We start from the raw sequence: 13,070 nt of genomic DNA, 5'->3' as shown, positions 1-13,070 counted from the left end.
GTTTCGACCTTCCCGGTCTTGATCGCGGTAGCTTTCACCTTTGTCTTAGGAAGGTGAAGAGTTGCTTCTACAGAGTTTATAAGAAACCCTAGGAACTCTATATTCTGGGAAGGGACAAGATTCGACTTCTCCCTGTTTATAAGAAAACCCAGTTCTGACAGAAGATAACAAGTGTAATGCATATGTGAGAAAAGAGATTGAAGGTTCTGACCCATCAACAGAATGTCGTCCAGATAGACAATTAATTGTATACCTTGCGCCCTGAGAAGGGCCACCACAGGTTTCATTAGTTTGGTGAAACACCACAGGGCTGAAGACAGACCAAAAGGAAGGGAGGAAAATTGATGCGTTTCTCCTTGCCATTGAAATTGGAGAAATCTCCTCTGATCACAATGAATAGGAAAAGTGAGGTAAGCGTATTGTATGTCCAAATTAATCATCCAGTCATCTTGTAAAAGAGCATCTCTGAGGTGCAAGAGGGTTTCCATTTTGAAATGTTGATATACCATGAATTGGTTAAAGTCTCTGAGATTTATGACGGGTCTCATTTTGTGGTTTTTCTTGTGTACCAAAAAGATGGAACTTAAAAAGCGTGAAGGGTGTGGGAAAGTAAGCTGGATTGCGTGCTTTTGAAGAAGAGATTGAACTTCCAGAGACACCAGAGAAGTCATCTATGAGGAACATTTTAGAGGGGGAGGAAGGCACGTTAGAAAAAGAGTTCTGTAAAGCTCTATAGAGTAACCCTGAACAGTGTTTAATACCCATGGATCCAAGCTTATGGATTCCCATCTGTGGAGGAAACATTTTAGACGACCCCCTACGAAAAGATGGCCAGAAGGTACACTTACTTGCAGGTTGAGAAGGCCTGTGGAAGCGTTGACCCCTGCCTCTGAAACCTCTTGACCTTTGGGGATAAAAATAGTGGCGAAATTCCTATAATGAAGAAGTAAACGAGCCTTTAAAATCTTGAGATCTTGAGTTGCGGCCAAAAATGCAACTCCTTCCTCTACTGGCCCTGGCAAAAACATGATTTGAGAAAACCTTTTTCAGTGATTGTTGAGATTTGTCCAAAGAGGCAAAGGTTGTGACGTATTTGCCTAGCTCTTTAATAAAGGAGTCCCCGAATAACAGGCCATTGGCCTTGATACCAGGATCCATCATTGCCGGATTTGCCAATTTAGGGTCCAGTTTCAATAGTAGACCTTTGCGCCTTTCGTGTGTCATAGCCGAATTGTCGTTGTCCTTTGAATCCACGAGGACAGCTCTGCTGGATCAATAGAAATATTATCAAGTCTGGCTATCTCCGCCAAATCAAAAATACGAGACAAAAGACCAACAATGTCCAGCATCTTGTCTTGGCACATAGACCAAGCCCTGTTGACCCCTTTGCGTGGGTCTTTTCTAAATTTTGTAAAGAAAGTCAGCATTGAAGGATCGATAGAAGGAGTGGTATTAATATGAAGGGGTAAGGAGGGTCTTGGACATTCAGCCTTTAATTAGGCTCTTGTTTGTTTATCCAAGGGCAGAATTAGTTTGGCTGAAATATAATCATCTACATGTTGTGAAGGCAACCACTCGGTAGAGTTGGGATGATGTATGAGTTTCTGGTCAAACTTAGGGTTACCCTCCGAATCCAAAATCTATTTGGAGTCCAAAGATTCAATGGAAGGGCCAATCTTTTGTTTTTTGGGTAGTGGGCCAGACCAAAAATCAGAATTGTCTATATCCTCATCATCAGCATTGTCTGAATCAGGGTCATTAACCTCGTTGTCCATATCCTGAATGGATGATATCAAAATTGTTTGTGCACAGTTTTCTATGTGCTTAGTTTTTCCTTTGCTTTTCGCTCCTGCAGCATTCCCCTCCTTGTAACGAGGCCTGTGTGGTTCTTCAACCTCAATCCCATGTGAGTTAGACTCACCTTCCATAAGGGTAGATTTTTTAATTGTTTGCTGACCATGAGAAGCCACTGTGGCTTTGCGCTTTCTGCCTTCCCCAGCAGATAGGGTCCTACTGGATTGTGACATTAGGGATAACACTGTGTTCTCAAAATTCTTACAGACCCTGTTCATAGATGCTGAGTGCTTTAGCAAATGAGGTTGAATAAATTGGTTTAAATTATTCTTAACTTTTTCCTCACTGTCATTGTTTTCGGAGGAAAAAACATTAGTAAATTCCATAATACCAGGGAAAAAATGACAAAGGAAAGCTAAATAAAGAAACTAACCCACTAACAGTTAATATGTGAAAGGAAGGAGATTTCAAGGCCTCCAAGGAGTGGCGGGCATGTCTAAACTGACAGGCGGTGCCTCCGTGTATGAAGAGATAAATACTGGGGCCGATCGATGCTCCGACCGAACATGCAACATCGTTGGCTGAGATAACAGAAAGCAAACGCGGCGGTTTGGCTGACAGAATGAGACCTTCAGATAGCCCGCGTGAAGAGAAAGCGAAGCTGCAGAGACGCCACACAGCGGGAGACACCAACGGTTTTGGGCAGGAGGGGAGAAAAGAGAGAGCGCTGTTGTGCGTCAAGAGCGATGCGATAACCAAGAGGATTAGGAAGAGAAGAAAGAAGAACTCAATGAGTATAAAATACACACACATTAACACTGAATGCCAAAATTTACTATAATAAAATTAGAGGAAGCAGAAAAATATACTTATCTTGTCTGCGAGCAGTAAGAAAAGAGGGCTACTTGCAGTCAAGTTAGGTATATCTTAACTGTGTTGTACATTGATTGGTTAATTTTTTGGGGTTCTTTTTGTTCCCATTCGCCGAGTGCTGCTCTGGCCTCATGGGAACTGTAGTTTTTTCACTTGACTGTGGCTGTTGTTTGAAATAATGCAAGAAAAGTAAGGCTAATATAAGCTTCCGGTCTTGACATAAAATGCGATCTGAAAGCTCCGGCCTCTGGTGTTTTTATGGGTGTATTGTACTGTAACTGAAATTCTCTAGTATACTTTGCATTGCACTGAAGATAACTTTTAAACAACGTTTGTTTTCAAACATGAACCACTGAAACTAAACACATAAAAACTACGATGTTGCGCTGATGATGGAATGAAGGCGACAGGCATGAGCTTTCCGTGACTCCCTGTGCCCATAGCAAGCTAAAAACATGCCCATATTGCCAGCCTGTGTCGCATTCTGCACAAAGTCACACTTCAGTACTCATTTAACAGAAACTAAACACATGAAAACTAGGATGTTACACTGATGGTGAAATGAAGGCAGCAGGCATTAGCTTTCCCTGAGTCCCAGAGCCCATAGCAAGCTAAAAACATGCCCATATTGCCAGCCTGCATCGCACTGTGCACAAAGTTACACTCCTGTATTCATTTAACAGACAGTCAACCCATTAAAACTAGGATGTTACACTGACGGTGAAATAAAGGTGGCAGGCATGAGCTTTCCGTGAGTCCCTGAGCCCATAGCAAGCTAAAAACAAGCCCATATTGCCAGCCTGCACCGCATTGTGCAGTCATACTCCTGAATTAATTTAACAGAATACAATACACATAGGCACTAGGATGTTGACTCCTACAGTTCCCAAGTCTGCAGCTGCAGGCTGTACCTCACGTACATTCCAACTGGAATGAAGGCGGCAGGCAGGAGCTTTCTGTGACTCCCTGCATGTGCCATCAAAGCTAAACACATCCCTTGCCAGCGGAAAATAACTGTTTTCTAGCTGGTTGCATACTGTGGGCGAGTTGGCATTTCCGACCCATGGCTTTTCTCCAAACCTGCCCCGCATGCCCTTACCTAATAAGCCAGAATTAAAGTACTCTTGCTTGCAGGTGTGTATGAAAATAGTGGAAAGAGAGCGAAGCATCGCTATTGTGCCTCTTTTATACAAATCCAATTGCATCCTCGCGGTATTCTGTTGGCACTGCAGTACAATCACGTCACTTCCGCTGCTACCGGATGTGCGTAGAGCCTTTCGGTCCACCTGTAGCTTCATTCAGGTATCTACATAGAGGTGAGTGAACATGTAGAAGATATATTGGGAATGAAAAATAACTGTTTAAAATGTGTATGTGATGAGGCAGTTACAAGACTGGCAAAAATCAAAGGTGCTGAATGGAGGAAAAGTGATCTGGGGTAAGATCTGCTATACATGTGAGGAAGTGCCCAGGTTCGAGTCCCAGCAGCGCTCTGATTCTAAACAACTTGTATCTCACTACATAGTTACCTCTGACTGCAATATTTTGGTGAAGTAAAGAGCTGCAATGGCCCTATGTTGTAGTAAATTTACCAGTATAGATAAATGTAATAAAGAGGGCCGGCCATAGGCGGAGCGAGTATTATGGTTTTAAAAGCACCTGCTGCCGAACTCCTTGATTCCAGCAATTTTCAGTCAACAATTAAAATGTCATGATAACTCCAGTGATAAATGGACTTGCTGGACAGAGATCGAATTTTGTGGAAGTTTTAACTCATCATATGTTAGCAGAGGGTTAACATGCCTGCTGGAAAGAACATGTACCATACAGATCACAAAGTGCATAAAATTTAAGAAGGTCAGTGAGCTACTGCTTTGATCAGAGAGAAAATGTAGTTACTTGCAGTTTACAAGTTAAAATACTAACACAGAATAGTGTGCTAGAAACTGTCATCAAAGAGCTGCATGGAAACTGCAAGGTATAAGTTAGAGTGTTATGTTTTTTTCCCCCAGTCCTTAATGGTGCAAAAAATTTTTAATTTGGGTAGAAATCAATTCTTATAAGTAAACACAACCATGGTGGTACTTTTTAGGATAAAGCTGATTTGTTTATTTCCCCGCACTTAAAAACAGATCTTAGTGAAATGTTGTTCATAAATCACAGCAAAAGTCATGAGTTTGCACTACATTAAAACTGTATAAATGTGTCTGAGACATCATGTTATTTCCAAGGGCACAAAAAGCAGGCTACAGGAGCTGCATAAATCAAATGGGAAGTGGCGTAGCGGCAAGGCCTGCTCACTTTGTAATTGAGAAACCGGGTTTGAATCCCGTGTTTGTAGGCAAATTGTTTACCCACACTTAAAAATACAGATTTGACTTTGTAACATTTCTGCAAGTAAAGCGCTGCAATGGCCCGTTATCCTGTTTGCATAGCAAAAACACTGTATAAACAAATATGACTGAGACAACATGTTATTTCCATGGGCAAAAAAGCTGATGTTGGTGACCCCCTATTAAAAGGTCTTGGGGTAGATGGTTAACTGTTGTTTTCCAACTGTAATGTTTCAGGTATTTGTAATTTTATGACTGTACACCCTACGGGGCAGATCAATGACATTTTAGGCTCATCTGCCCTGGGGCAGAAAACCACTAGATACCAGGGAAAGTTTATGTGTGTGTGAACTGCAGTTCGGCTGATGGTCTGCATGTACTGGCATTTGGCTGGCTGTGTGTGTACTGGCATTTTGCTGGGTGCGTGTGTAGTTGCGCTTGGCTGGCGGTGTGCGTGGACTGGGGCTTAGCTGGCGGTGTAGCTTGTGTGGATCCCCCAGCATTTCTTACCCAGAATCTCCTGCAAACCTTACATTTAACTAAAAAGTTACATTTTCCTCACATTTCCATGTGGGAATGTTGTTGGATCGCTGCACCATTACAAATTCCCTACCACCTAGCATTCCCCTCAGTCTCCGGATAAAAATTATACCTCACTTGTGTCAGTGCCCAAAGCAGGTTCAGCATAAAATGTATAAAAAGAAGAACTGAGGGGGAAACCGAAGTGGGTCCAAAAAGGGCAATCTACAAGTTTTTGGCCCTTCCCTGTCGTGGGTGCTTGGCCCACCCACTTGTGAGCACTTGTGTAAGTGGGCCAAGAGCATGCGACAGGGAAGGGCCTAAAACATGTAGATTGCCCTTTTGGACTCACTTTGGTTCCCCCTCAGTTTTTAGGCACCCACACAAGTATCATTTTTATCAGGAGGCCGAGGGGAATGCTGGGGGTAGGAAATTTGAGCTGATGTAGTGATTCCACACAGAAATGTGAGGGAAATGTGTGGGTTTTATTTAGCTAAATTTGAGATTTGCAGGGGATTCCATGGAAGAAAAGTTTGGAGGATGTATGCAAGCCACAACTCCCTGGACTCACCCACGTGTCTAGTTTTCAGTAATGTCTGGGTTTGGTAGGTTTCCCTAGATGGCCCCCGAGCCCAGGACCAAGAACGCAGGTTACCCCTTGCAAAACAAGGTTGTTTTGTGACACATTATGTACATATGTTGAATAGGCTAATTGTTTTTCAAGGCCATTGGAAGCAGCCAAAATGATGCCATTGAATAAAGGAGGGCAACTTGGAAAAGGAAAGAAATGGGGACCATTTAAAAAATGGGTAACAGAGGTAAGCTCACATTATGAAACATTGCACCAACTCTTTTCAAAGTACACTACAGTCTACAAAACTGATTTACTCACAAAGGCCAATAACTCAGAAGACACTAACCAAACATACAGGAGCCCATTTTATCAGCCTTAAAGAATGAAATGGTGCAGTAATTTTAATATGATAACAAGGTTAAATTGTCCAGTTTTGAGGACAAATTAACCTAGTAAGCCGCAAGACTAACTTCTTTGATTTGCATGAAGCAAAATCAATACAACCATACTCATCCTTAAGGAGGTTATTGTACCAGGACACAAATTTTTTATTCTCAAGTCTCACCCTATAGCCCTGCAAATGAGATGAATGCACATAAGACTCAAAATAATTAATGCTGGGGGTACAAGAATTTTTCTATAAGTGGAACTTTTGGAACTTGTAAAAAGTCCTGAGCTACACGTTACCAAGTGCAGAATTGTATTAGTTGTCACTTACCTGCATGATTGCAGACAGAACATTTCATTGAAGAAGCAGATGGCAACATTATACAGTATACAGCACTGAAGAAATAAAAAGAAGGATCCTTGCAGACTTCAAGCAGAGCAGATGACATTATCCTCAAAGGTGCAGTATGAAACTATAAACTCATTTTTATACTGTTTGCGTTAATTTGATGCATAATAAATATATTTTTGAAGGCTTGTCGCCTGTAAAAATAAAGGTCCTCATCAACCCACCTTCAGGTTCTGTCATCACAAATGATATTGGTTGTTGACCCAAGATAAATTTGCAATTTAAATGTATTTTACTTACTAAATGTATACTGGATACTATTAAATCTGATGTAAACAGTGCAATAGTTAATATCGAGAGTGGACTTCCTGATTACAGTGTAAGGTGGAATCAAAAGTCGCATGTGGTAAATGTTTTTGAAACATTTCTGTGTAATCAAAGGATGTGTTATTGATTACATGCATGGTGTCTGTTGTGGTATTATGAAACTGTTGCTGACCATCTGGTTCACTAAAGAATATAAGCATTGTTCCTACTCTTTTTATGACAAGGTCAAAGTAGATAATGTCTATTTGAAACAGATAAAACCGACACTGGATGTTAGTCGAGTTCCAAGGTATGTTGACGAACTATCATATTTGAAGGCCTCAGAGTTTCAAAACTTTCTTTTATTTTATGGAATACCTGCGTTAAAACATGTTTTAGATAAGTCGTGCTATTTACGCATTTATGTACTTGTAAAAGCAAAATTACATTGCCAGCACTTCAAGCAAGCCCCTATACCATGCTGCTCCCTGCTGATGACTGGCTAAACCCAGAAACACGTGTACAGGGAAATACAGCATTTGCTGCGCCTACAGAGGTGAAAGACTTTATTACTTTCTCAACGGACTGCAAATTCAACTGCATTTACCATGATGCATTGGGATTGGACTTTGTTGCTGGGGTGTAGGCAGTGTGCTCTCTTTCTTTGTAATTTTGTCTTTAAGATGGCTTCCTTGAGCCACGGCTGACGAGCCTTGGGAGGCACCTGTGCGCCACGAGTGGTACTTAACCCCGAGAAGACATTTGGTGGCATTTCAAGCAAGGCCCTATACCATGCTGCTCCCTGCATATGATGGGCTAAACCCAGAAACACGTGTACAGTGATATACAGCACTTGCTGCACCTACGGAGGTGAAAGACTTTATCACTTTTTGAATGGACTACGAATTCAATTGCATTTACTATGATGCATTGGGGTCATACTTTGTTGCTGGAGTGTAGGCAGTGTTCTCCCTTTCTTTGAAACTGTCTTTTTGATGGCTCCCTTGAGCCACGGCTGACGAGCCTTGGGAGGCACCTGTGGACCATGAGTGGTACTTAAACCTGAGAAGACATTCGGCGGCATTTCAAGCAAGCCCCTATACCATGCTGCTCCCTGCTGATGACAGGCTAAACCCAGAAACACGTGTACAGGGATATACAGCACTTGCTGCACCTACAGGGGTGAAACACTTTATCACTTCTTGAATGGACTACGAATTTGACAGCATTTACCATGATGCATTGGGGTCATACTTTGTTGCTGGAGTGTAGGCAGTGTGCTCCCTTTCTTTGAAACTACTTGTAAAAACAATTCATAAGCTGTTAACTGACAGCATTACCCAGGAAGATTTAAATTTAACAGAACAGTGTTTACTTCTGTTTGTGCATATTTCAGGCTCCGATGTAGTAGCCTATAACAAAATATTTTTTGAACAAACCAATCTTCTTGTTTACAGCTCAAATTACACTCGTATTCAGAGGAGAGACCAAAGTGTAATAAAATATGTAACAGAAGCTGGGATGTTTGCCTATGACAGGGTCACTACATTCATTCAATGTAAGGAGGCAGACTTGTCTGCTAACTTTGCACTCATGATTCCACTTAAGTGTGAATCCTATGACATCAGGGAATCGGTTCATATGGTAGTAGCAGATAACATCACAACTATCAGGATATCAATGATAAAATGTGCCTGTTTTTACATTCAGGTAGAAAATGAATCATTTGTAAGTGAAATGCCAAATCAATTTGAAATAGATTAACGCAAAGCATGAAACAAAGTTCTCCTATTTGCATGTTTCTCTATATACAGCACTTAAATTGAAATCATCTAGATCAGCATTCTTAGCCTGTGCTCCAGGGACCCTTAGGGGTCTGCAAAAAATTACTCAGGGCTCCACTACTGCTTACAAAATAATATAATGTTGACAGAATAATAAAGTGTATATCAATATAGAAGCAAAATTTCTAATTCAAAATTAATTTTTTTTCTGTAAATGTACACCACTGTGAAACTGGAAGTTAATAATTACTTTGGTATCATTAGATGAATTTGTGGGAGCAGTGCAAGTACATCAAGTAGAATACAGTATGGCCGATGGGTGGCTCCAAATGAATTTAGTTAAGTTTCAACCTTCTGATTAGAAGTAAAATATATATCTTTTTTTTTACTTTTGTTTGTGAATTAAATAAAACATTTCATCATTTCTGTATTTGTTTGATTAATGCTTGTTTTGTAATTTTGTGGGTTAATTTGTGGTTCAAACTATCAGCTATCAAGATGGCTTGATAAGTAATGTGCTGCATAATGTGGCACCAGTGATTAAAATTATGTAGTATTCCTTTTTAGATCTCGGCTAGACAGAGCATGCGCTGTCTCGAAGAGATGTGTTGTGTTTAATCTGTGGGCTTCACCCCACCCATGGGCTTACCATTTGCTTGCTCTATTGTCGGCCTCATATACTTAGTCCCCATTTGTCCATGGCATGCATACGTCATGCCTCCTCTTGTGTTTAGTCATCCCGAGCATGGACCAAGGACTTGTGTCCATCAACTGCTCTTGTGTTTGAGCACTCCACACTTAATTTACAGTATCCTTCTGAGTGCTTCTTTTCTGTAAACATGCCTGTAAATCTTATTTTTATCTTGTCACATCTACTGTGCATCCAAAGACCAAGGTCAAATGTCAGGTGCTGTCTTCCAAAAGCGCTTGTTTCCTTTGCTTTATCTGACTTCAAAGTGACAGAATTTTTGTGACAAACTTGCTGGATACTGGGGTTAAGAAAGAGTTTTTGTAGCACACGACAACATTTAAATAAACTGTGGAAGTCAGTGGTTCCCAAACCGTGTATAGTTTTGCAGTTCCAATCATCAACAATGTTCAGGGCTGGGCCCCCAGCTTCCAGTAACGACTCAGTGGGGTCCCCGGATTCCAATAATCATTCAGTCGGGGTCCCTGTGTTCCAGTAATGATAAAGTGGGGGTTCACAGAAGTCCAAAGGTTGGGAACCACTCGTGTAAGTATTTCAGAAGGTATCAGAATTCAGAACACGAATGATACACAATTTTTTATTCTTTCTGAAGTGTGTTGGAAATAAATACTTTTATATACAATTCCACTCTACGCCACTTTTCTCTATGCAACTCTGCAAAATCGTACTCTACGCCACTGCACTCTATGTTTCTACACTCTACGGCATTGCACTTTACTCTGCAACCCCCTGGAGTCTACACCAATCCACTGTATGCCACTCTATTCTACTCTGCACCCCTGCATCCTACACTACTTTACTCAATTCCATCACACTCTAAGCAAATCTACCCTGCACCACCCCATTTTACTTGTTTTACCTATTTAGTAAAAAAAAAATAGTGGCTAAAAAGTTTTCAAAAAACCTGTGACTTAGACACAGTTCTTTGAAACATGTTTTATGCCCAGTTGTGTAAAATAAAAAACTCATATGTCATTTTTTGTTTATCTGCAGATAATCGTGCAATCATCCAACAGTTTTAATTTTTCTAACAAAACTGAAAACAAAGTGGTGGGCATGCTCTTGAAACAACCAGTAAATTATGTCGAAATCACCACAAAAAAAATCCATCTTGTTGAAAACAAAATGGTACTTTTGAAGTAATCAGATGCTCATTTCCAAATCACCCTAAAGTAATCCGGGACACTCGCATCTTGAAAATTAACCAGATACTCATTTTCAAGATATCTTTAAAGCATGAGGAATAATGACACCTTCTGAAGTCTTAAGATACTCATTTTTAAGTAAACCTTAAATCATCAGGAATAATGACACCTTCTGAAGTCTCCAGATACTCATTTTCAAGTCATCCTTAAATCATCAGAAATAATTACACCTTATGAAGTCATCAAATACTAATTCTAAGATTCTCCTGAGGTCATCACGAATTCCTTGTGAAATCAGCAGAAACTCATTTTCAAGTCATCCTTGAGTCATCAGTCTCAGGTATCTAAACATTGCTGATGACTTAGGAGCTTGATGATGTCTGATGATGTGAAAATGACTTCTACAGTAGTTGGATGATCATCCAATGACTCTGGGATGGCTTCTAAAGTAATCCTGTTTGACCTGGGTTAGTGGGATAATACAGTAAACGATGTATCCTTACAGCACTCATTCAGGAGCCTGCTAGTTTACTCATTTATGGCAACTCTAGAAAACAAGCATTTGCAATGCAACGGGTCTCGAGTTTGCTCATGTTAGAGCTGATCGCGTTGTAAACTCCTAACCCGACTTTTCATCTATCGGCAAAAGCGCTTTTATGTACGTAACCTGAAAAAGTGAAATTAACTGTGTAAAGCGCTCGACTTCTGCCAAGCGAAATCGCGCTAGGAAAATAGAGAAAAAGTAGTCCACGATCCGACAGAAAACAGCGAGCCTTGCATGTTTTCTGTACTTGGTCGCTGCGCTCGAGGAGGGCTAATCACCGGAAAAGGCATGACATGTGCATGCCTTCCACTAATGAAAGCAAACAGATTTTACTAGGCAAGCCCACGAACCAAAGAAACACACTGACATGACTCGACAGGGCTCCGAGCCCTTTTCTAATAACTAAAGCGCCTCGCTGCGATACGCATGCGCGAGCGCATGCAACGCAGGATCGACCCTAAAAAGGAGAGGCTCCGTAAGGATCTCTTAATCAGTTATTTACACTAATGTAGCTCTATGCATCTACTAGCGAGGGCACCTAGCCACACCTTCCAAGTTCTTCAAGTCCATGCCAGAGTAGCTTATCCATTCCATGTTTTTCCCTATTATTCTAAGACATTTGTTTAACCTTGTGAGGTGGGATAAACTGTACTACAAGTCTTAGAATACTAGATATAAAACACGACCTGGATAAAGAAGCCATGCTTGCGGACTTGGGTTCTTTAGAAATTCCGTATCCAAATTAACGAGTAAACAAGAACCGAACACGTACTAGTGTTAGAGAGAAGACTACATTATCGGAAACAGAAACACAGTAGTGCCACAATAGCTGAAAACCCTCTCGACCTTAACGCCGTGGCGGCCATCTTGAAATGGTAGCGTCATGGTTCACTTCTTATTAAGACCATTAGCGAAAGGTTACCTTCATAAAGTAGATGAGGAAGGGGGGGCAAACAATTTTCTCAAGTTCGTTAATGATGAAAAGCATAATAAGGTTGATTGTGTGCAGTGGGACAATCGACTATTACGCATCTTGAAAAATGGGGTGATTGCACACCGTTCAATCGGACAACGCCCTGCTAGTAAAGTCGACATTCTAGTATGGCTCCGCCGTTTGTTTGGTATAACACAAGGTCCTAAATAACACCGTGTCACAGAGGTAGGCGTGACTCTTCTGTATCTATGGAAACGCAAACGCCACCAAATTTCTCTAATCAGGGGAACTCGCGCCGACTCCTGGTACATTTCAGCTTCTCGTCTTCTGTATTTGGAAAGCTTGACCTGAGTTGTGACGGTGGTACGCGCTGCTGGAGTGCAATGCAGTCCCGTTTGCGAGGGAGAGCAGGTGCAGGTCGGTGTTTTGTATTTCGTGGCCGTAATCTAGTGGTGAGGTGTGAGGTGGGTGTAATACCGAAGATTTACCTCGACCACCAGGACTTTTCTGTTCACCATAACAGTTCTTGCAAGTTTCGTGAAAATGCTTATGTCCACAGTGCCGACTGCCCAAATTTGTATTCACGAAATGGCACCTGGCGAATGTGTACATTAAAAGATTTTCCATAGATACCTGTGACCAGAAAGTAGCCATAACTAATACTAGCCTCTTTAAAAACTACTTTGGGAATTAAGCTGACACAGATTGGGGAAATGGCAACAGGACCGTAGCCGTAACAGTGATTTGTATTTAGAATAAGTGTGGCTAAATGCAACATTGATAAGTTCTTTTTTTTATTTGATCATTTTGTCTACCTAG

At 41.1% G+C, this 13,070-nt stretch overlaps 1 protein-coding gene across 2 annotated transcripts in view; it reads left to right on the top strand.

Annotated features, from left to right (window-relative positions):
- Positions 1–12,529: 12,529 nt before the first annotated feature.
- ANKMY1 (ankyrin repeat and MYND domain containing 1) overlaps positions 12,530–13,070 on the top strand; it is a 384,121-nt gene continuing 383,580 nt past the window's right edge. Inside the window, exon 1 of one of the 2 annotated variants that reach the window (XM_069213891.1) lies at positions 12,530–12,668. The gene's annotated coding sequence lies outside the window, so the exon portion shown is untranslated. The remainder of the gene's footprint in view (positions 12,669–13,070) is intronic. The other variant, XM_069213893.1, reaches the window with a different exon arrangement.

This window comes from Pleurodeles waltl, chromosome 11, assembly GCF_031143425.1.
Source record: "Pleurodeles waltl isolate 20211129_DDA chromosome 11, aPleWal1.hap1.20221129, whole genome shotgun sequence".
NCBI classification, from domain to species: domain Eukaryota; kingdom Metazoa; phylum Chordata; class Amphibia; order Caudata; family Salamandridae; genus Pleurodeles; species Pleurodeles waltl.
Note: the sequence above shows the minus strand (reverse complement) of the source record. Positions and strands in the feature narration are given on the sequence as shown.